This window comes from Eupeodes corollae, chromosome 1 (assembly GCF_945859685.1).
Source record: "Eupeodes corollae chromosome 1, idEupCoro1.1, whole genome shotgun sequence".
NCBI classification, from domain to species: domain Eukaryota; kingdom Metazoa; phylum Arthropoda; class Insecta; order Diptera; family Syrphidae; genus Eupeodes; species Eupeodes corollae.
The window spans coordinates 147,743,992-147,770,106 of record NC_079147.1 but is presented as its reverse complement, the minus strand read 5'-3'; positions in this window follow the sequence as shown (position 1 = coordinate 147,770,106).

The following is a 26,115-nucleotide window of genomic DNA, read 5'->3' as shown; positions in this document are numbered from 1 at the left end:
TTGCTCTATTTCCTCAACCAAGCCTCCAAACATGATGCGGTTTTCACTATAATACAGAGCATCGACCCACCTTTCAATTGATGCGTAAATCTCAAAAATGATTTTTTGTTCAGCTTTTCGAGAAAATCGTGGGCTAACCCCTTGCCGAAAAAAAGTAGTATTTTCAAAACTTTTTCCCACCCAATCAAAATATACATCAAAAGAAAGGTATTTAGATGCTCTGCCCACAACTGCAAACCAAAATGTTCTACGAGCTCTCGTTTCCGAAAAATTCGCCCTAAAGTAAAATTACAGAATTTCGACCCAGCCCATCACAAATTATCTTTCGATTGCTCTATTTCCTCAACCAAGCCTCCAAACATGATGCGGTTTTCACTATAATACAGAGCATCGACCCACCTTTCAATTGATGCGTAAATCTCAAAAATGATTTTTTGTTCAGTTTTTCGAGAAAATCGTGGGCTAACCCCTTGCCGAAAAAAAGTAGTATTTTCAAAACTTTTTCCCACCCAATCAAAATATACATCAAAAGAAAGGTATTTAGATGCTCTGCCCACAACTGCAAACCAAAATGTTCTACAAGCTCTTGTTTCCAGAAAATTGGTCCAAAAGTAAAATTACAGAATTTCGACCCAGCCCATCACAAATTATCTTTCGATTGCTCTATTTCCTCAACCAAGCCTCCAAACATGATGCGGTTTTCACTATAATACAGAGCATCGACCCACCTTTCAATTGATGCGTAAATCTCAAAAATGATTTTTTGTTCAGTTTTTCGAGAAAATCGTGGGCTAACCCCTTGCCGAAAAAAAGTAGTATTTTCAAAACTTTTTCCCACCCAATCAAAATATACATCAAAAGAAAGGTATTTAGATGCTCTGCCCACAACTGCAAACCAAAATGTTCTACGAGCTCTCGTTTCCGAAAAATTCGCCCTAAAGTAAAATTACAGAATTTCGACCCAGCCCATCACAAATTATCTTTCGATTGCTCTATTTCCTCAACCAAGCCTCCAAACATGATGCGGTTTTCACTATAATACAGAGCATCGACCCACCTTTCAATTGATGCGTAAATCTCAAAAATGATTTTTTGTTCAGTTTTTCGAGAAAATCGTGGGCTAACCCCTTGCCGAAAAAAAGTAGTATTTTCAAAACTTTTTCCCACCCAATCAAAATATACATCAAAAGAAAGGTATTTAGATGCTCTGCCCAAAACTGCAAACCAAAATGTTCTACGAGCTCTCGTTTCCGAAAAATTCGCCCTAAAGTAAAATTACAGAATTTCGACCCAGCCCATCACAAATTATCTTTCGATTGCTCTATTTCCTCAACCAAGCCTCCAAACATGATGCGGTTTTCACTATAATACAGAGCATCGACCCACCTTTCAATTGATGCGTAAATCTCAAAAATGATTTTTTGTTCAGTTTTTCGAGAAAATCGTAGGCTAACCCCTTGCCGAAAAAAAGTACTATTTTCAAAACTTTTTCCCACCCAATCAAAATATACATCAAAAGAAAGGTATTTAGATGCTCTGCCCACAACTGCAAACCAAAATGTTCTACGAGCTCTCGTTTCCGAAAAATTCGCCCTAAAGTAAAATTACAGAATTTCGACCCAGCCCATCACAAATTATCTTTCGATTGCTCTATTTCCTCAACCAAGCCTCCAAACATGATGCGGTTTTCACTATAATACAGAGCATCGACCCACCTTTCAATTGATGCGTAAATCTCAAAAATGATTTTTTGTTCAGCTTTTCGAAAAAATCGTGGGCTAACCCCTCGCCGAAAAAAAGTAGTATTTTCAAAACTTTTTCCCACCCAATCAAAATATACATCAAAAGAAAGGTATTTAGATGCTCTGCCCACAACTGCAAACCAAAATGTTCTACGAGCTCTCGTTTCCGAAAAATTCGCCCTAAAGTAAAATTACAGAATTTCGACCCAGCCCATCACAAATTATCTTTCGATTGCTCTATTTCCTCAACCAAGCCTCCAAACATGATGCGGTTTTCACTATAATACAGAGCATCGACCTACCTTTCAATTGATGCGTAAATCTCAAAAATGATTTTTTGTTCAGTTTTTCGAGAAAATCGTGGGCTAACCCCTTGCCGAAAAAAAGTAGTATTTTCAAAACTTTTTCCCACCCAATCAAAATATACATCAAAAGAAAGGTATTTAGATGCTCTGCCCACAACTGCAAACCAAAATGTTCTACAAGCTCTTGTTTCCAGAAAATTGGTCCAAAAGTAAAATTACAGAATTTCGACCCAGCCCATCACAAATTATCTTTCGATTGCTCTATTTCCTCAACCAAGCCTCCAAACATGATGCGGTTTTCACTATAATACAGAGCATCGACCCACCTTTCAATTGATGCGTAAATCTCAAAAATGATTTTTTGTTCAGTTTTTCGAGTAAATCGTGGGCTAACCCCTTGCCGAAAAAAAGTAGTATTTTCAAAACTTTTTCCCGCCCAATCAAAATATACATCAAAAGAAAGGTATTTAGATGCTCTGCCCACAACTGCAAACCAAAATGTTCTACGAGCTCTCGTTTCCGAAAAATTCGCCCTAAAGTAAAATTACAGAATTTCGACCCAGCCCATCACAAATTATCTTTCGATTGCTCTATTTCCTCAACCAAGCCTCCAAACATGATGCGGTTTTCACTATAATACAGAGCATCGACGCACCTTTCAATTGATGCGTAAATCTCAAAAATGATTTTTTGTTCAGTTTTTCGAGAAAATCGTAGGTTAACCCCTTGCCGAAAAAAAGTACTATTTTCAAAACTTTTTCCCACCCAATCAAAATATACATCAAAAGAAAGGTATTTAGATGCTCTGCCCACAACTGCAAACCAAAATGTTCTACGAGCTCTCGTTTCCGAAAAATTCGCCCTAAAGTAAAATTACAGAATTTCGACCCAGCCCATCACAAATTATCTTTCGATTGCTCTATTTCCTCAACCAAGCCTCCAAACATGATGCGGTTTTCACTATAATACAGAGCATCGACCCACCTTTCAATTGATGCGTAAATCTCAAAAATGATTTTTTGTTCAGTTTTTCGAGAAAATCGTGGGCTAACCCCTTGCCGAAAAAAAGTAGTATTTTCAAAACTTTTTCCCACCCAATCAAAATATACATCAAAAGAAAGGTATTTAGATGCTCTGCCCACAACTGCAAACCAAAATGTTCTACGAGCTCTCGTTTCCGAAAAATTCGCCCTAAAGTAAAATTACAGAATTTCGACCCAGCCCATCACAAATTATCTTTCGATTGCTCTATTTCCTCAACCAAGCCTCCAAACATGATGCGGTTTTCACTATAATACAGAGCATCGACGCACCTTTCAATTGATGCGTAAATCTCAAAAATGATTTTTTGTTCAGTTTTTCGAGAAAATCGTAGGCTAACCCCTTGCCGAAAAAAAGTAGTATTTTCAAAACTTTTTCCCACCCAATCAAAATATACATCAAAAGAAAGGTATTTAGATGCTCTGCCCACAACTGCAAACCAAAATGTTCTACGAGCTCTCGTTTCCGAAAAATTCGCCCTAAAGTAAAATTACAGAATTTCGACCCAGCCCATCACAAATTATCTTTCGATTGCTCTATTTCCTCAACCAAGCCTCCAAACATGATGCGGTTTTCACTATAATACAGAGCATCGACCCACCTTTCAATTGATGCGTAAATCTCAAAAATGATTTTTTGTTCAGTTTTTCGAGAAAATCGTGGGCTAACCCCTTGCCGAAAAAAAGTAGTATTTTCAAAACTTTTTCCCACCCAATCAAAATATACATCAAAAGAAAGGTATTTAGATGCTCTGCCCACAACTGCAAACCAAAATGTTCTACAAGCTCTTGTTTCCAGAAAATTGGTCCAAAAGTAAAATTACAGAATTTCGACCCAGCCCATCACAAATTATCTTTCGATTGCTCTATTTCCTCAACCAAGCCTCCAAACATGATGCGGTTTTCACTATAATACAGAGCATCGACCCACCTTTCAATTGATGCGTAAATCTCAAAAACGATTTTTTGTTCAGTTTTTCGAGAAAATCGTGGGCTAACCCCTTGCCGAAAAAAAGTAGTATTTTCAAAACTTTTTCCCACCCAATCAAAATATACATCAAAAGAAAGGTATTTAGATGCTCTGCCCACAACTGCAAACCAAAATGTTCTACGAGCTCTCGTTTCCGAAAAATTCGCCCTAAAGTAAAATTACAGAATTTCGACCCAGCCCATCACAAATTATCTTTCGATTGCTCTATTTCCTCAACCAAGCCTCCAAACATGATGCGGTTTTCACTATAATACAGAGCATCGACCCACCTTTCAATTGATGCGTAAATCTCAAAAATGATTTTTTGTTCAGTTTTTCGAGAAAATCGTGGGCCCCTTGCCGAAAAAAAAGTAGTATTTTCAAAACTTTTTCCCACCCAATCAAAATATACATCAAAAGAAAGGTATTTAGATGCTCTGCCCACAACTGCAAACCAAAATGTTCTACGAGCTCTCGTTTCCGAAAAATTCGCCCTAAAGTAAAATTACAGAATTTCGACCCAGCCCATCACAAATTATCTTTCGATTGCTCTATTTCCTCAAACAACCCTCCAAACATGATGCGGTTTCCACTATAATACAGAGCATCGACCCACCTTTCAATTGATGCATAAATCTCAAAAATGATTTTTTGTTCAGTTTCTCGGGAAAATTGTGGGCTAACCCCTTGCCGAAAAAAAGTAGTATTTTCAAAACTTTTTCCCACCCAATCAAAATATACATCAAAAGAAAGGTATTTAGATGCTCTGCCCACAACTGCAAACCAAAATGTTCTACGAGCTCTCGTTTCCGAAAAATTCGCCCTAAAGTAAAATTACAGAATTTCGACCCAGCCCATCACAAATTATCTTTCGATTGCTCTATTTCCTCAAACAACCCTCCAAACATGATGCGGTTTCCACTATAATACAGAGCATCGACCCACCTTTCAATTGATGCATAAATCTCAAACATGATTTTTTGTTCAGTTTCTCGGGAAAATTGTGGGCTAACCCCTTGCCGAAAAAAAGTAGTATTTTCAAAACTTTTTCCCACCCAATCAAAATATACATCAAAAGAAAGGTATTTAGATGCTCTGCCCACAACTGCAAACCAAAATTTTCTACGAGCTCTCGTTTCCGAAAAATTCGCCCTAAAGTAAAATTACAGAATTTCGACCCAGCCCATCACAAATTATCTTTCGATTGCTCTATTTCCTCAACCAAGCCTCCAAACATGATGCGGTTTTCACTATAATACAGAGCATCGACCCACCTTTCAATTGATGCGTAAATCTCAAAAATGATTTTTTGTTCAGTTTTTCGAGAAAATCGTGGGCTAACCCCTTGCCGAAAAAAAGTAGTATTTTCAAAACTTTTTCCCACCCAATCAAAATATACATCAAAAGAAAGGTATTTAGATGCTCTGCCCACAACTGCAAACCAAAATGTTCTACGAGCTCTCGTTTCCGAAAAATTCGCCCTAAAGTAAAATTACAGAATTTCGACCCAGCCCATCACAAATTATCTTTCGATTGCTCTATTTCCTCAACCAAGCCTCCAAACATGATGCGGTTTTCACTATAATACAGAGCATCGACGCACCTTTCAATTGATGCGTAAATCTCAAAAATGATTTTTTGTTCAGTTTTTCGAGAAAATCGTAGGCTAACCCCTTGCCGAAAAAAAGTAGTATTTTCAAAACTTTTTCCCACCCAATCAAAATATACATCAAAAGAAAGGTATTTAGATGCTCTGCCCACAACTGCAAACCAAAATGTTCTACGAGCTCTCGTTTCCGAAAAATTCGCCCTAAAGTAAAATTACAGAATTTCGACCCAGCCCATCACAAATTATCTTTCGATTGCTCTATTTCCTCAACCAAGCCTCCAAACATGATGCGGTTTTCACTATAATACAGAGCATCGACCCACCTTTCAATTGATGCGTAAATCTCAAAAATGATTTTTTGTTCAGTTTTTCGAGAAAATCGTGGGCTAACCCCTTGCCGAAAAAAAGTAGTATTTTCAAAACTTTTTCCCACCCAATCAAAATATACATCAAAAGAAAGGTATTTAGATGCTCTGCCCACAACTGCAAACCAAAATGTTCTACAAGCTCTTGTTTCCAGAAAATTGGTCCAAAAGTAAAATTACAGAATTTCGACCCAGCCCATCACAAATTATCTTTCGATTGCTCTATTTCCTCAACCAAGCCTCCAAACATGATGCGGTTTTCACTATAATACAGAGCATCGACCCACCTTTCAATTGATGCGTAAATCTCAAAAACGATTTTTTGTTCAGTTTTTCGAGAAAATCGTGGGCTAACCCCTTGCCGAAAAAAAGTAGTATTTTCAAAACTTTTTCCCACCCAATCAAAATATACATCAAAAGAAAGGTATTTAGATGCTCTGCCCACAACTGCAAACCAAAATGTTCTACGAGCTCTCGTTTCCGAAAAATTCGCCCTAAAGTAAAATTACAGAATTTCGACCCAGCCCATCACAAATTATCTTTCGATTGCTCTATTTCCTCAAACAACCCTCCAAACATGATGCGGTTTCCACTATAATACAGAGCATCGACCCACCTTTCAATTGATGCATAAATCTCAAAAATGATTTTTTGTTCAGTTTCTCGGGAAAATTGTGGGCTAACCCCTTGCCGAAAAAAAGTAGTATTTTCAAAACTTTTTCCCACCCAATCAAAATATACATCAAAAGAAAGGTATTTAGATGCTCTGCCCACAACTGCAAACCAAAATGTTCTACGAGCTCTCGTTTCCGAAAAATTCGCCCTAAAGTAAAATTACAGAATTTCGACCCAGCCCATCACAAATTATCTTTCGATTGCTCTATTTCCTCAAACAACCCTCCAAACATGATGCGGTTTCCACTATAATACAGAGCATCGACCCACCTTTCAATTGATGCATAAATCTCAAACATGATTTTTTGTTCAGTTTCTCGGGAAAATTGTGGGCTAACCCCTTGCCGAAAAAAAGTAGTATTTTCAAAACTTTTTCCCACCCAATCAAAATATACATCAAAAGAAAGGTATTTAGATGCTCTGCCCACAACTGCAAACCAAAATTTTCTACGAGCTCTCGTTTCCGAAAAATTCGCCCTAAAGTAAAATTACAGAATTTCGACCCAGCCCATCACAAATTATCTTTCGATTGCTCTATTTCCTCAACCAAGCCTCCAAACATGTTGCGGTTTTCACTATAATACAGAGCATCGACCCACCTTTCAATTGATGCGTAAATCTCAAAAATGATTTTTTGTTCAGTTTTTCGAGAAAATCGTGGGCTAACCCCTTGCCGAAAAAAGTAGTATTTTCAAAACTTTTTCCCACCCAATCAAAATATACATCAAAAGAAAGGTATTTAGATGCTCTGCCCACAACTGCAAACCAAAATGTTCTACGAGCTCTCGTTTCCGAAAAATTCGCCCTAAAGTAAAATTACAGAATTTCGACCCAGCCCATCACAAATTATCTTTCGATTGCTCTATTTCCTCAACCAAGCCTCCAAACATGATGCGGTTTTCACTATAATACAGTGCATCGACCCACCTTTCAATTGATCCATAAATCTCAAAAATGATTTTTTGTTCACTTTCTCGGGAAAATCGTGGGCTAACCCCTTGCCGAAAAAAAGTAGTATTTTCAAAACTTTTTCCCACCCAATCAAAATATACATCAAAAGAAATGTATTTAAATGCTCTGCCCACAACTGCAAACCAAAATGTTCTACGAGCTCTCGTTTCCGAAAAATTCGCCCTAAAGTAAAATTACAGAATTTCGACCCAGTCCATCACAAATTATCTTTCGGTTGCTCTATTTCCTCAACCAAGCCTCCAAACATGATGCGGTTTTCACTATAATACAGAGCATCGACCCACCTTTCAATTGATCCATAAATCTCAAAAACTGTTTTTTGTTCACTTTCTCGGGAAAATCGTGGGCTAACCCCTTGCCGAAAAAAGTAGTATTTTCAAAACTTTTTCCCACCCAATCAAAATATACATCAAAAGAAAGGTATTTAAATGCTCTGCCCACAACTGCAAACCAAAATGTTCTACGAGCTCTCGTTTCCGAAAAATTCGCCCTAAAGTAAAATTACAGAATTTCGACCCAGTCCATCACAAATTATCTTTCGATTGCTCTATTTCCTCAACCAAGCCTCCAAACATGATGCGGTTTTCACTATAATACAGAGCATCGACCCACCTTTCAATTGATGCGTAAATCTCAAAAATGATTTTTTGTTCAGTTTTTCGAGAAAATCGTGGGCTAACCCCTTGCCGAAAAAAAGTAGTATTTTCAAAACTTTTTCCCACCCAATCAAAATATACATCAAAAGAAAGGTATTTAGATGCTCTGCCCACAACTGCAAACCAAAATGTTCTACGAGCTCTCGTTTCCGAAAAATTCGTCAAAAAGTAAAATTACAGAATTTCGACCGAGCCCATCACAAATTATCTTTCGATTGCTCTATTTCCTCAAACAAGCCACCAAACATGATGCGGTTTTCACTATAATACAGAGCATCGACCCACCTTTCCATTGATGTATAAATCTCAAAAATGGTTTTTTGTTCAGTTTCTCGGGAAAATCGTGGGCTAACCCCTTGCCAAAAAAAGTAGTATTTTCAAAACTTTTTCCCACCCAATAAAAATATACATCGAAAGAAAGGTATTTAAATGCTCTGCCCACAACTGCAAACCAAAATGTTCTACGAGCTCTCGTTTCCGAAAAATTCGCCCTAAAGTAAAATTACAGAATTTCGACCCAGCCCATCACAAATTATCTTTCGATTGCTCTATTTCCTCAACCAAGGCTCCAAACATGATGCGGTTTTCACTATAATACAGAGCATCGACCCACCTACCAATTGATCCATAAATCTCAAAAATGATTTTTTGTTCACTTTCTCGGGAAAATCGTGGGCTAACCCCTTGCCGAAAAAAAGTAGTATTTTCAAAACTTTTTCCCACCCAATAAAAATATACATCGAAAGAAAGGTATTTAAATGCTCTGCCCACAACTGCAAACCAAAATGTCCTACGAGCTCTCGTTTCCGAAAAATTCGCCCTAAAGTAAAATTACAGAATTTCGACCCAGCCCATCACAAATTATCTTTCGATTGCTCTATTTCCTCAACCAAGCCTCCAAACATGATGCGGTTTTCACTATAATACAGAGCATCGACCCACCTACCAATTGATCCATAAATCTCAAAAATGATTTTTTGTTCACTTTCTCGGGAAAATCGTGGGCTAACCCCTTGCCGAAAAAAAGTAGTATTTTCAAAACTTTTTCCCACCCAATCAAAATATACATCAAAAGAAAGGTATTTAGATGCTCTGCCCACAACTGCAAACCAAAATGTTCTACGAGCTCTCGTTTCCGAAAAATTCGTCAAAAAGTAAAATTACAGAATTTCGACCGAGCCCATCACAAATTATCTTTCGATTGCTCTATTTCCTCAAACAAGCCACCAAACATGATGCGGTTTTCACTATAATACAGAGCATCGACCCACCTTTCCATTGATGTATAAATCTCAAAAATGGTTTTTTGTTCAGTTTCTCGGGAAAATCGTGGGCTAACCCCTTGCCAAAAAAAGTAGTATTTTCAAAACTTTTTCCCACCCAATCTAAATATACATCAAAAGAAAGGTATTTAGATGCTCTGCCCACAACTGCAAACCAAAACGTTCTACGAGTTCTCGTTTCCGAAAAATTCGCCCTAAAGTAAAATTACAGAATTTCGACCCAGCCCATCACAAATTATCTTTCGATTGCTCTATTTCCTCAACCAAGCCTCCAAACATGATGCGGTTTTCACTATAATACAGAGCATCGACCCACCTACCAATTGATCCATAAATCTCAAAAATGATTTTTTGTTCACTTTCTCGGGAAAATCGTGGGCTAACCCCTTGCCGAAAAAAAGTAGTATTTTCAAAACTTTTTCCCACCCAATAAAAATATACATCGAAAGAAAGGTATTTAAATGCTCTGCCCACAACTGCAAACCAAAATGTTCTACGAGCTCTCGTTTCCGAAAAATTCGCCCTAAAGTAAAATTACAGAATTTCGACCCAGCCCATCACAAATTATCTTTCGATTGCTCTATTTCCTCAACCAAGCCTCCAAACATGATGCGGTTTTCACTATAATACAGAGCATCGACCAACCTTTCAATTGATGCGTAAATCTCAAAAATGATTTTTTTTGTTCAGTTTTTCGAGAAAATCGTGGGCTAACCCCTTGCCGAAAAAAAGTAGTATTTTCAAAACTTTTTCCCACCCAATCAAAATATACATCAAAAGAAAGGTATTTAGATGCTCTGTCCACAACTGCAAACCAAAATGTTCTACGAGCTCTCGTTTCCGAAAAATTAACCCTAAAGTAAAATTACAGAATTTCGACCCAGTCCGTCACAAATTATCTTTCGATTGCTCTATTTCCTCAACCAAGCCTCCAAACATGATGCGGTTTTCACTATAATACAGAGCATCGACCCACCTTTCAATTGATGCATAAATCTCAAAAATGATTTTTTGTTCAGTTTTTCGAGAAAATCGTGGGCTAACCCCTTGCCGAAAAAAAGTAACATTTTCAAAACTTTTTCCCACCCAATCAAAATATACATCAAAAGAAAGGTATTTAGATGCTCTGCCCACAACTGCAAACCAAAATGTTCTACGAGCTCTCGTTTCCGAAAAATTCGCCCTAAAGTAAAATCACAGAATTTCGACCCAGCCCATCACAAATTATCTTTCGATTGCTCTATTTCCTCAACCAAGCCTCCAAACATGATGCGGTTTTCACTATAATACAGAGCATCGACCCACCTACCAATTGATTCATAAATCTCAAATATGATTTTTGTTAACCCCTTGCCGAAAAAAAGTAGTATTTTCAAAACTTTTCCCCACCCAATCAAAATATACATCAAAAGAAAGGTATTTAGATGCTCTGCCCACAACTGCAAACCAAAATGTTCTACGAGCTCTCGTTTCCGAAAAATTCGCCCTAAAGTAAAATTACAGAATTTCGACCCAGCCCATCACAAATTATCTTTCGATTGCTCTATTTCCTCAACCAAGCCTCCAAACATGATGCGGTTTTCACTATAATACAGAGCATCGACGCACCTTTCAATTGATGCGTAAATCTCAAAAATGATTTTTTGTTCAGTTTTTCGAGAAAATCGTAGGCTAACCCCTTGCCGAAAAAAAAGTACTATTTTCAAAACTTTTTCCCACCCAATCAAAATATACATCAAAAGAAAGGTATTTAGATGCTCTGCCCACAACTGCAAACCAAAATGTTCTACGAGCTCTCGTTTCCGAAAAATTCGCCCTAAAGTAAAATTACAGAATTTCGACCCAGCCCATCACAAATTATCTTTCGATTGCTCTGTTTCCTCAACCAAGCCTCCAAACATGATGCGGTTTTCACTATAATACAGAGCATCGACCAACCTTTCAATTGATGCGTAAATCTCAAAAATGATTTTTTTGTTCAGTTTTTCGAGAAAATCGTGGGCTAACCCCTTGCCGAAAAAAAGTAGTATTTTCAAAACTTTTTCGCACCCAATCAAAATATACATCAAAAGAAAGGTATTTAGATGCTCTGCCCACAACTGCAAACCAAAATGTTCTACGAGCTCTCGTTTCCGAAAAATTCGCCCTAAAGTAAAATTACAGAATTTCGACCCAGCCCATCACAAATTATCTTTCGATTGCTCTATTTCCTCAACCAAGCCTCCAAACATGATGCGGTTTTCACTAAAATACAGAGCATCGACCCACCTTTCAATTGATCCATAAATCTCAAAAATGATTTTTTGTTCACTTTCTCGGGAAAATCGTGGGCTAATTGCCGAAAAAAAGTAGTATTTTCAAAACTTTTTCCCACCCAATCAAAATATACATCAAAAGAAAGGTATTTAGATGCTCTGTCCACAACTGCAAACCAAAATGTTCTACGAGCTCTCGTTTCCGAAAAATTCGCCCTAAAGTAAAATTACAGAATTTCGACCCAGCCCATCACAAATTATCTTTCGATTGCTCTATTTCCTCAACCAAGCCTCCAACATGATGCGGTTTTCACTATAATACAGAGCATCGACCAACCTTTCAATTGATGCGTAAATCTCAAAAATGATTTTTTTGTTCAGTTTTTCGAGAAAATCGTGGGCTAACCCCTTGCCGAAAAAAAGTAGTATTTTCAAAACTTTTTCGCACCCAATCAAAATATACATCAAAAGAAAGGTATTTAGATGCTCTGCCCACAACTGCAAACCAAAATGTTCTACGAGCTCTCGTTTCCGAAAAATTCGCCCCAAATTAAAATTACAGAATTTCGACCCAGTCCATCACAAATTATCTTTCGATTGCTCTATTTCCTCAACCAAGCCTCCAAACATGATGCGGTTTTCACTATAATACAGAGCATCGACCCACCTTTCAATTGATGCGTAAATCTCAAAAATGATTTTTTGTGCAGTTTTTCGAGAAAATCGTATGCTAACCCCTTGCCGAAAAAAAGTAGTACATATTTTCAAAACTTGTTCCCACCCAATCAAAATATACATCAAAAGAAAGGTATTTAGATGCTCTGCCCACAACTGCAAACCAAAATGTTCTACGAGCTCTCGTTTCCGAAAAATTCGCCCTAAAGTAAAATTATAGAATTTCGACCCAGCCCATCACAAATTATCTTTCGATTGCTCTATTTCCTCAACCAAGCCTCCAAACATGATGCGGTTTTCACTATAATACAGAGCATCGACCCACCTACCAATTGATCCATAAATCTCAAAAATGATTTTTTGTTCACTTTCTCGGGAAAATCGTGGGCTCCCTTGCCGAAAAAAAGTAGTATTTTCAAAACTTTTTCCCACCCAATCAAAATATACATTAAAAGAAAGGTATTTAGATGCTCTGCCCACAACTGCAAACCAAAATGTTCTACAAGCTCTCGTTTCCGAAAAATTCGCCCTAAAGTAAAATTACAGAATTTCGACCCAGCCCATCACAAATTATCTTTCGATTGCTCTATTTCCTCAACCAAGCCTCCAAACATGATGCGGTTTTCACTATAATACAGAGCATCGACCCACCTTTCAATTGATGCGTAAATCTCAAAAATGATTTTTTGTTCAGTTTTTCGAGAAAATCGTGGGCTAACCCCTTGCCGAAAAAAGTAGTATTTTCAAAACTTTTTCCCACCCAATCAAAATATACATCAAAAGAAAGGTATTTAGATGCTCTGCCCACAACTGCAAACCAAAATGTTCTACGAGCTCTCGTTTCCGAAAAATTCGCCCTAAAGTAAAATTACAGAATTTCGACCCAGCCCATCACAAATTATCTTTCGATTGCTCTATTTCCTCAACCAAGCCTCCAAACATGATGCGGTTTTCACTAAAATACAGAGCATCGACCCACCTTTCAATTGATCCATAAATCTCAAAAATGATTTTTTGTTCACTTTCTCGGGAAAATCGTGGGCTAACCCCTTGCCGAAAAAAAGCAGTATTTTCAAAACTTTTTCCCACCCAATCAAAATATACATCAAAAGAAAGGTATTTAAATGCTCTGCCCACAACTGCAAACCAAAATGTTCTACGAGCTCTCGTTTCCGAAAAATTCGTCCAAAAGTAAAATTACAGAATTTCGACCCAGTCCATCACAAATTATCTTTCGATTGCTCTATTTCCTCAACCAAGCCTCCAAACATGATGCGGTTTTCACTATAATACAGAGCATCGACCCACCTTTCAATTGATCCATAAATCTCAAAAATGATTTTTTGTTCAGTTTTTCGAGAAAATCGTGGGCTAACCCCTTGCCGAAAAAAAGTATTATTTTCAAAACTTTTTCCCACCCAATCAAAATATACATCAAAAGAAAGGTATTTAAATGCTCTGCCCACAACTGCAAACCAAAATGTTCTACGAGCTCTCGTTTAAGAAAAATTCGCCCTAAAGTAAAATTACAGAATTTCGACCCAGCCCATCACAAATTATCTTTCGATTGCTCTATTTCCTCAACCAAGCCTCCAAACATGATGCGGTTTTCACTATAATACAGAGCATCGACCAACCTTTCAATTGATGCGTAAATCTCAAAAATGATTTTTTTATTCAGTTTTTCGAGAAAATCGTGGGCTAACCCCTTGCCGAAAAAAAGTAGTAATTTCAAAACTTTTTCCCACCCAATCAAAATATACATCAAAAGAAAGGTATTTAGATGCTCTGCCCACAACTGCAAACCAAAATGTTCTACGAGCTCTCGTTTCCGAAAAATTCGCCCTAAAGTAAAATTACAGAATTTCGACCCCGCCCATCACAAATTATCTTTCGATTGCTCTATTTCCTCAACCAAGCCTCCAAACATGATGCGGTTTTCACTATAATACAGAGCATCGACCCACCTTTCAATTGATGCGTAAATCTCAAAAATGATTTCTTGTTCAGTTTCTCGGGAAAATTGTGGGCTAACCCCTTGCCGAAAAAAAGTAGTATTTTCAAAACTTTTTCCCAACCAATCAAAATATACATCAAAAGAAAGGTATTTAGATGCTCTGCCCACAACTGCAAACCAAAATGTTCTACGAGCTCTCGTTTCCGAAAAATTCGCCCTAAAGTAAAATTACAGAATTTCGACCCAGCCCATCACAAATTATCTTTCGATTGCTCTATTTCCTCAACCAAGCCTCCAAACATGATGCGGTTTTCACTATAATACAGAGCATCGACCCACCTTTCAATTGATGCGTAAATCTCAAAAATGATTTTTTGTTCAGTTTTTCGAGAAAATCCTGGGCTAACCCCTTGCCGAAAAAAAGTAGTATTTTCAAAACTTTTTCCCACCCAATCAAAATATACATCAAAAGAAAGGTATTTAGATGCTCTGCCCACAACTGCAAACCAAAATGTTCTACGAACTCTCGTTTCCGAAAAATTCGCCCTAAAGTAAAATTACAGAATTTCGACCCAGCCCATCACAAATTATCTTTCGATTGCTCTATTTCCTCAACCAAGCCTCCAAACATGATGCGGTTTTCACTATAATACAGAGCATCGACCCACCTTTCAATTGATGCGTAAATCTCAAAAATGATTTCTTGTTCAGTTTCTCGGGAAAATTGTGGGCTAACCCCTTGCCGAAAAAAAGTAGTATTTTCAAAACTTTTTCCCAACCAATCAAAATATACATCAAAAGAAAGGTATTTAGATGCTCTGCCCACAACTGCAAACCAAAATGTTCTACGAGCTCTCGTTTCCGAAAAATTCGCCCTAAAGTAAAATTACAGAATTTCGACCCAGCCCATCACAAATTATCTTTCGATTGCTCTATTTCCTCAACCAAGCCTCCAAACATGATGCGGTTTTCACTATAATACAGAGCATCGACCAACCTTTCAATTGATGCGTAAATCTCAAAAATGATTTTTTTGTTCAGTTTTTCGAGACAATCGTGGGCTAACCCCTTGCCAAAAAAAAGTAGTATTTTCAAAACTTTTTCCCACCCAATCAAAATATACATCAAAAGAAAGGTATTTAGATGCTCTGCCCACAACTGCAAACCAAAATGTTCTACGAGCTCTCGTTTCCGAAAAATTCGCCCTAAAGTAAAATTACAGAATTTCGACCCAGCCCATCACAAATTATCTTTCGATTGCTCTATTTCCTCAACCAAGCCTCCAAACATGATGCGGTTTTCACTATAATACAGAGCATCGACCCACCTTTCAATTGATGCGTAAATCTCAAAAATGATTTCTTGTTCAGTTTCTCGGGAAAATTGTGGGCTAACCCCTTGCCGAAAAAAAGTAGTATTTTCAAAACTTTTTCCCAACCAATCAAAATATACATCAAAAGAAAGGTATTTAGATGCTCTGCCCACAACTGCAAACCAAAATGTTCTACGAGCTCTCGTTTCCGAAAAATTCGCCCTAAAGTAAAATTACAGAATTTCGACCCAGCCCATCACAAATTATCTTTCGATTGCTCTATTTCCTCAACCAAGCCTCCAAACATGATGCGGTTTTCACTATAAAACAGAGCATCGACCCACCTTTCAATTGATCCATAAATCTCAAAAATGATTTTTTGTTCACTTTCTCGGGATAATCGTGGCCTAACCCCTTGCCAAAAAAAAGTAGTATTTTCAAAACTTTTTCCCACCCAATCAAAATATACATCAAAAGAAAGGTATTTAGATGCTCTGCCCACAACTGCAAACCAAAATGTTCTACGAGCTCTCGTTTCCGAAAAATTCGCCCTAAAGTAAAATTACAGAATTTCGACCCAGCCCATCACAAATTATCTTTCGATTGCTCTATTTCCTCAACCAAGCCTCCAAACATGATGCGGTTTTCACTATAATACAGAGCATCGACCCACTTTTCAATTGATGCGTATATCTCAAAAATGATTTTTTGTTCAGTTTTTCGAGAAAATCCTGGGCTAACCCCTTGCCGAAAAAAGTAGTATTTTCAAAACTTTTTCCCACCCAATCAAAATATACATCAAAAGAAAGGTATTTAGATGCTCTGCCCACAACTGCAAACCAAAATGTTCTACGAGCTCTCGTTTCCGAAAAATTCGCCCTAAAGTAAAATTACAGAATTTCGACCCAGCCCATCACAAATTATCTTTCGATTGCTCTATTTCCTCAACCAAGCCTCCAAACATGATGCGGTTTTCACTATAATACAGAGCATCGACCCACCTTTCAATTGATCCATAAATCTCAAAAATGATTTTTTGTTCACTTTCTCGGGAAAATCGTGGGCTAACCCCTTGCCGAAAAAAAGTAGTATTTTCAAAACTTTTTCCCACCCAATCAAAATATACATCAAAAGAAAGGTATTTAGATGCTCTGCCCACAACTGCAAACCAAAATGTTCTACGAGCTTTTGTTTCCGAAAAATTCGCCCTAAAGTAAAATTACAGAATTTCGACCCAGCCCATCACAAATTATCTTTCGATTGCTCTATTTCCTCAAACAAGCCTCCAAACATGATGCGGTTTCCACTATAATACAGAGCATCGACCCACCTTTCAATTGATGCGTAAATCTCAAAAATGATTTTTTGTTCAGTTTCTCGGGAAAATTGTGGACTAACCCCTTGCCGTAAAAAAGTATTTTTTTCAAAACTTTTTCCCACCCAATCAAAATATACATCAAAAGAAAGGTTTTTAAATGCTCTGCCCACAACTGCAAACCAAAATGTTCTACGAGCTCTCGTTTCCGAAAAATTCGCCCTAAAGTAAAATTACAGAATTTCGACCCAGTCCATCACAAATTATCTTTCGATTGCTCTATTTCCTCAACCAAGCCTCCAAACATGATGCGGTTTTCACTATAATACAGAGCATCGACCCACCTTTCAATTGATGCGTAAATCTCAAAAATGATTTTTTGTTCAGTTTTTCGAGAAAATCCTGGGCTAACCCCTTGCCGAAAAAAAGTAGTATTTTCAAAACTTTTTCCCACCCAATCAAAATATACATCAAAAGAAAGGTATTTAGATGCTCTGCCCACAACTGCAAACCAAAATGTTCTACGAACTCTCGTTTCCGAAAAATTCGCCCTAAAGTAAAATTACAGAATTTCGACCCAGCCCATCACAAATTATCTTTCGATTGCTCTATTTCCTCAACCAAGCCTCCAAACATGATGCGGTTTTCACTATAATACAGAGCATCGACCCACCTTTCAATTGATGCGTAAATCTCAAAAATGATTTCTTGTTCAGTTTCTCGGGAAAATTGTGGGCTAACCCCTTGCCGAAAAAAAGTAGTATTTTCAAAACTTTTTCCCAACCAATCAAAATATACATCAAAAGAAAGGTATTTAGATGCTCTGCCCACAACTGCAAACCAAAATGTTCTACGAGCTCTCGTTTCCGAAAAATTCGCCCTAAAGTAAAATTACAGAATTTCGACCCAGCCCATCACAAATTATCTTTCGATTGCTCTATTTCCTCAACCAAGCCTCCAAACATGATGCGGTTTTCACTATAATACAGAGCATCGACCAACCTTTCAATTGATGCGTAAATCTCAAAAATGATTTTTTTGTTCAGTTTTTCGAGACAATCGTGGGCTAACCCCTTGCCAAAAAAAAGTAGTATTTTCAAAACTTTTTCCCACCCAATCAAAATATATATCAAAAGAAAGGTATTAAGATGCTCTGCCCACAACTGCAAACCAAAATGTTCTACGAGCTCTCGTTTCCGAAAAATTCGCCCTAAAGTAAAATTACAGAATTTCGACCCAGCCCATCACAAATTATCTTTCGATTGCTCTATTTCCTCAACCAAGCCTCCAAACATGATGCGGTTTTCACTATAAAACAGAGCATCGACCCACCTTTCAATTGATCCATAAATCTCAAAAATGATTTTTTGTTCACTTTCTCGGGATAATCGTGGCCTAACCCCTTGCCAAAAAAAAGTAGTATTTTCAAAACTTTTTCCCACCCAATCAAAATATACATCAAAAGAAAGGTATTCAGATGCTCTGCCCACAACTGCAAACCAAAATGTTCTACGAGCTCTCGTTTCCGAAAAATTCGCCCTAAAGTAAAATTACAGAATTTCGACCCAGCCCATCACAAATTATCTTTCGATTGCTCTATTTCCTCAACCAAGCCTCCAAACATGATGCGGTTTTCACTATAATACAGAGCATCGACCCACTTTTCAATTGATGCGTATATCTCAAAAATGATTTTTTGTTCAGTTTTTCGAGAAAATCCTGGGCTAACCCCTTGCCGAAAAAAGTAGTATTTTCAAAACTTTTTCCCACCCAATCAAAATATACATCAAAAGAAAGGTATTTAGATGCTCTGCCCACAACTGCAAACCAAAATGTTCTACGAGCTCTCGTTTCCGAAAAATTCGCCCTAAAGTAAAATTACAGAATTTCGACCCAGCCCATCACAAATTATCTTTCGATTGCTCTATTTCCTCAACCAAGCCTCCAAACATGATGCGGTTTTCACTATAATACAGAGCATCGACCCACCTTTCAATTGATCCATAAATCTCAAAAATGATTTTTTGTTCACTTTCTCGGGAAAATCGTGGGCTAACCCCTTGCCGAAAAAAAGTAGTATTTTCAAAACTTTTTCCCACCCAATCAAAATGCACATCAAAAGAAAGGTATTTAAATGCTCTGCCCACAACTGCAAACCAAAATGTTCTACGAGCTTTTGTTTCCGAAAAATTCGCCCTAAAGTAAAATTACAGAATTTCGACCCAGTCCATCACAAATTATCTTTCGATTGCTCTATTTCCTCAACCAAGCCTCCAAACATGATGCGGTTTTCACTATAATACAGAGCATCGACCCACCTTTCAATTGATGCGTAAATCTCAAAAATGATTTTTTGTTCAGTTTTTCGACAAAAATCGTGGGCTAACCCCTTGCCGAAAAAAAGTAGTATTTTCAAAACTTTTTCCCACCCAATCAAAATATACATCAAAAGAAAGGTATTTAGATGCTCTGCCCACAACTGCAAACCAAAATGTTCTACGAACTCTCGTTTCCGAAAAATTCGCCCTAAAGTAAAATTACAGAATTTCGACCCAGCCCATCACAAATTATCTTTCGATTGCTCTATTTCCTCAACCAAGCCTCCAAACATGATGCGGTTTTCACTATAATACAGAGCATCGACCAACCTTTCAATTGATGCGTAAATCTCAAAAATGATTTTTTTATTCAGTTTTTCGAGAAAATCGTGGGCTAACCCCTTGCCGAAAAAAAGTAGTAATTTCAAAACTTTTTCCCACCCAATCAAAATATACATCAAAAGAAAGGTATTTAGATGCTCTGCCCACAACTGCAAACCAAAATGTTCTACGAGCTCTCGTTTCCGAAAAATTCGCCCTAAAGTAAAATTACAGAATTTCGACCCAGCCCATCACAAATTATCTTTCGATTGCTCTATTTCCTCAACCAAGCCTCCAAACATGATGCGGTTTTCACTATAATACAGAGCATCGACCCACCTTTTGATTGATTTTTTGTTCACTTTCTCGGGAACATCGTGGCCTAACCCCTTGCCAAAAAAAGTAGTATTTTCAAAACCTTTTCCCACCCAATCAAAATATACATCAAAAGAAAGGTATTTAGATGCTCTGCCCACAACTGCAAACCAAAATGTTCTACGAGCTCTCGTTTCCGAAAAAATCGCCCTAAAGTAAAATTACAGAATTTCGACCCAGTCCATCACAAATTATCTTTCGATTGCTCTATTTCCTCAACCAAGCCTCCAAACATGATGCGGTTTTCACTATAATACAGAGCATCGACCCACCTTTCAATTGATGCGTAAATCTCAAAAATGATTTTTTGTTCAGTTTTTCGAGAAAATCGTGGGCTAACCCCTTGCCGAAAAAAATTAGTATATTCAAAACTTTTTCCCACCCAATCAAAATATACATCAAAAGAAAGGTATTTAGATGCTCTGCCCACAACTGCAAACCAAAATGTTCTACGAGCTCTCGTTTCCGAAAAAATCGCCCTAAAGTAAAATTATAGAATTTCGACCCAGTCCATCACAAATTATCTTTCGATTGCTCTATTTCCTCAACCAAGCCTCCAAACATGATGCGGTTTTCACTATAATACAGAGCATCGACCCACCTTTCAATTGATGCGTAAATCTCAAAAACGATTTTTTGTTCAGTTTTTCGAGAAAATCGTGGGCTAACCCCTTGCCGAAAAAAAGTAGTAGTTTCAAAAAAATAAAGTAATGCATTACTTCTCTTAGTTCCGAACTCACTCATTAAAAATGAATGCGGTCAGATTAAGATAAAATATTAAGCAGTAGAAAAAAAGAGAAAACAATAGCAAGCAATTCATAATCATACAAAAACAGTTACTTTTGCTTTTGTAGATCTTATTCACAATCAGATCAGGTGCACAATAAAATAGCAGTGGTCTGTAAAAGTTTGATATTTTTTTGTTTTTATTTTGAAAAATTCACTCAGAAATCATTTTAAAATAAGTGAGTTATCTTAATTAAATAGTTTTAACCAGTAACTGGCTTTTACACAATCCGTTTTCTTTTTGTTTTCACAATAGTGGGTCGTGGTAAGCATTGCACCGGCGAGCAACGAAACTTAAGACTTTCGCTGCGCAGAGGAGGGAAATCTTATACAGAAATCCAGCGCATTTGTTCATGCTCCGCCAAAATGATAGCCAATGCTATAAAATATGTTAAAAAACTTGAAAACAGAGTTGGAATGAGGAAAACAACATGCCAGGATGATAGAAGGTTTGTGAGGTCAGCCAAACTAGATCCAAAAAAGTCAGCTGTACAAATCAGACAAGAGCTGAATTTGAATGTGAATGATATGACCGTTAGAAAAAGGCTTTTGGAAGTTAAATTACCAGCACGTAGCCCAAGAAAAACACTTTTACTTACAAAAATTTCACAAAAAAAAACGTCTGGAGTTCGCAAGAAAATTTGCTTCCTTTTCTGTGGAAAAATGGCGAAACATTTTATGGACGGACAAGTCCAAAATTGTCCTGTACGGTGGCACTGGTTCCCGGCAGTTTGTTAGACGTCCTCAGAACACCGAATACCTACCAAAATATACAACGAAAACCATCAAACACGGTGTGGTTCATCGCTCATGGTATGGGGATGTTTTGCCTATAACGGTGTTGGCCCAATACACAAAATCGATGGGATTATGGACCAAAATGTTTATGTTGACATCTTACAAAATATCATGTTACCATACTCAGAAGAAGAAATGCCAGTGAAATGGGTCTTCCAGCAAGACAATGACCCGAAACACGCTAGTCGGATGGCAAAGGAGAGGTTTCGGGTCAATGGGGTTCATGTTTTGGACTGGCCGGCCCAGTCCCCTGACTTGAATCCCATTGAAAACCTTTGGGGCGACCTTAAAAGAGCTGTGCATAATGCCAATCCAACCAACAACACTCAACTTTGGGCAGCAGTTAAAAATGCATGGTATAGTATACCAGCGGAGCGTTGCAAGCGTTTGGTAGATTCTATGCCACGGCGGCGCGGCGCGGTGTCAGGCTGTTATTAAAAATCAGGGATATTCAACAAAGTACTGAAGCAGAATCTTTTTATTATTATTATTTCAATTGTTTAATATCACATAACAGTGATATAAGCTTAATTGAGACTATCACTGCTATTTCAATGTTACCTTTGAAAATTTAATTTACATTTTTTTTAGTTAACAAAAACGCTGAAATTAGAAAAAGTTCTTTATTATTTACCTTATTAAAATACCTTTCTGTAGAACAGTTTTAATTTTTAAATAAATTAAAGTTTTAATTCTCGTTTCGATATTTCTTTTATTTTTTACCTACTGCTATTTTCGTGTTCACCACTGTACATCAAATGAAAGGTTTTTAAATGCTCTTCAAACAACTGCAAACCAAAATGTTCTACGAGCTCTCGTTTCCGAAAAATTCGTCCAAAAGTAAAATTACGGAATTTCGACCCAGCCCATCACAAATTATCTTTCGATTGCTCCATTTCCTCAACCAAGCCTCCAAACATGATGCGGTTTTTACTATAATACAGAGCATCGACCCACCTTTCAATTGATGCATAAATCTCACAAATGATTTTTTGTTTAGTTTTTCGAGAAAATCGTGGGATCTTGAAAGAGAGAATTAACAATGGTTGCTGTTTTGGTTAAAGTCAAGCTTCTAAAAAGCCGTAATTCCGTGAATGAAAATGACCGAGAGGAATTGTAGTTGAAAATTTCGCTTGGAATTTACTCTTAGTGAATTTTAAGCTATAATTTGTTGAAGATCAGGAAATTTTTGAAAAAGAAAGGAAACCAAGGTGGAAATAAGAGAAGTTAATTTAAATTAAGAAATTCAGAATCAAGGTGGGAAAAGATTCAAAAACATAAGTCACTAAGACAGAATGGTAAAAGTCTAACAACTAAGATGGCTGTGTCAAGTTGAGCGCATGGGAATCAATGATCCGGCCCGAAGTCATCGAATTCACACCCACAGGACAGAGCAGTAGATGAAGACCGCGGATCATGTGGCGCGCAAAAGTGGAAAGTGACTGGGACCGAGCTACATAGACGGTGATGTTTGTTAGGGGAGGCCCTAGTTTACACATGACTGTAGCGCCACCTTAAGTGCAGCAATATGGCCTAAAATCAATCTGTGTATATCGGTAACGTCGGTAAAACTGCGGGGTATTTTTCTATTCACGTGAAAGCATTCATTCTATACAATTCAGCATTCATTCTTACATTCTGCATCGCACACACGAACAATCGTTTTCGTGCGTGCGAAAGATTTGCTTCATGTAACTTTTAAAAGGAAAGTTTTCGCTGGCACATGCGAAACAAAATAAACGAAAGCTTATTTTTTTACGTTTCTCTTCTTATATAGTTAAGTTTCAACTTTTTTTCTTCAAAAAAAGATTTTAATAAATTAAAAAAGAATACGCAGATATTTTGCACTTATGCCCGATATTGAAGGAGAACATAAGGATTCGGAGTTATTGTACTTGCGGAGTTTAAAAAGAAATCTGATAGATAGTTATTTTTTACTCATTTATACTTTGTCAGATCAATGGCATATTTTGATTTTATGGCAAATTATTGTTTTATAATATTAGTCTTCAAAATTAGAGATTTATTTAACAATTTCGATTGAATAAAATAGCCCTCAAATACGTGTTAAAGAATATACCTATAAAAACAGGGACGAGAGTCACTTATATTTTCATGCTTTGCTCTACTTTATAGGTATTCAGTGGAAGTCAGTAAGTAAAGTATTAGTGGAGTTCTTAACACCGCTGGAAAACCAAAATTTCCCGGAATTGATCAGAAAGTCATCGTTGTTTTGCATAGGAACTTTAAGTTCGTGGTCTCTAATAAATAGTTTTCTTTTTTAGATGAGTATGGCTGTCTGAAGCTTGCTTGAAACACTTAACAGAAAATGTGTAAAATTGAAAACACACATTTCTTTCAAAACAAATAATTCTAATACAATCTGCCACAATAATTGTTATGAGTCTTTTTAATTTTATTTCTATCGAAAATGAATGCTTTCTTTATATTTGTGTTGTTTTACTAAACAATCAAAATTAAAATCGGTTATTTTTTAATTTTGATTGTTTAGTAAAACTTTTTTTCTTAGTTTTTCTTCATTTTTTATCTTAAATCACCTACTCGCTTACTTACATACATATTTATTTTCGGTTTGCTCAAGTTTCACTCATCGATTAAAATGTATACCCATCTCTATCCAGAAAGTGTACAATCGAATTTTGTTGGGTTTGAAGCAAAAACGAACAAAGACACAAAAACCAAATGCAATACAGAATAGCAAATATCTTTTCCGCACAATTTCTTTCGTTTTTGAAAAACGAACGTTCGTTCTCGTTTCGTTTATTACAGAATCTGGCACCAGATCCGCATATAAAATGCAGCGGATTTTTCATTTGACGTCTGGTTAAATTGTGTAAGCATTTAAGCAAAATGTAAGTAAAAACTAATTTATTTCTAAGTTTAGAATATTTGGTTTATAAATAAAAGAATATTAACATCATTAGGAGAAGGAAGATACTTTTTAACATTTCTCCGAAGCTCTCAGTGTGAGGCTTCTCTTATTTCTCTGCTTACAATTGGAATACAAAACCCAATACTGACCATTTCCAAAAATAACACAAATTATGAATCAAAACAATTTATCCAACATTCCCAAGATTTTTACAAGAACTGTTATTTGAATGTCAAATTGGTTTGGGATAATCATGCCTATCACGAGCTACGTCGTAATAGAAAAAAGACTACGAATCCCGAAAAATCTATTACAAGTTCCCTTCGTAGCGGAAAATCTGGTACGAAATTCAAAATTCGTAAAATTTGGTATCACCACTCACTAGCCCCGAAAAAACTTGAAATATGTTGTACTTTTCTACGACAGGTTTTTTCTTTCGTAGACTAACAAAATTAGTTATTTGAAACAGTTATTTGAAAAAATGTGAGTTCTTTTAACTTAGCCTTGTTATTTTTTATTTATAATTTTATTTATTAACGATTTTAAAGGTCGAAAACAACAAATAAACACCAATACAATAAACTGTATGAAGCACTGTCCCGGAAACCAGACATTGCCAAAGGATACACCAAAAGAACAAAAGAGGAAGTTAATTTGTTTTGGGAAGAATTAAAAACAGATTTAAATCTACTTGGACCTCCAATAAAAGACGCAGGAACTTGGAGAAAAGTAAGCCTTAAGCTGGTGTAATCAATTCCTTTAATTTCTTCAACTTTGTCTCTAGGTTTGGCTTGATTGGAAAGCATATGTTAAAAGAAAACTCACGGAGAATCAACTTGAACATAATGCAACTGGTGGTGGTAGCTATAAAAAAAATAGTTTTTCTATGTTAGAAGAAGGAGTGATTCAACTCACCGGTCTCCAAATATCTACTGCTGGAATAAGAGGTACCATTTTATATGGCGTCACAAACCAAAAACCGGTCTCTTATTCTGAGAGTTCAATTATTGAAAACAAGGAATCGTCACCTCAAAGAATTAAATCCCCTATCGATGACCTCAGAACGCGAGTCGTATTTACACAGCCAGCTATTTACATCAAATAAGGCTCAAGTTAGTAATGTGCACGCGCTTCTTGAACGTCAAATAAATATGCAGAAAGAATTTTATGAAAACACACAAAAGTACTATGAGAGTCAGCAAAAAGCAACTGATGAACTTTTGCTCAGTACAAAAAAAATATACAGAGGCATCGACAAATTGTATGATTTGGGAAAAAATCATATTACTATCATGAAAACACACACCTCAATAAAAGAAAAACTTTTAAAACAAAAAGTTAAAATTAAAGCCCAGATTCTCGAAATTAAAAAATCAAAGTATGGATTCCAAAACAATCAAGACTCTATTATTTTTTTAAGACTAAGAAGTAAATTGTTTAGTTTTCAATTTTTTTCTTAAGATGAATACATTTTATTTTGTTTTTATATAAAC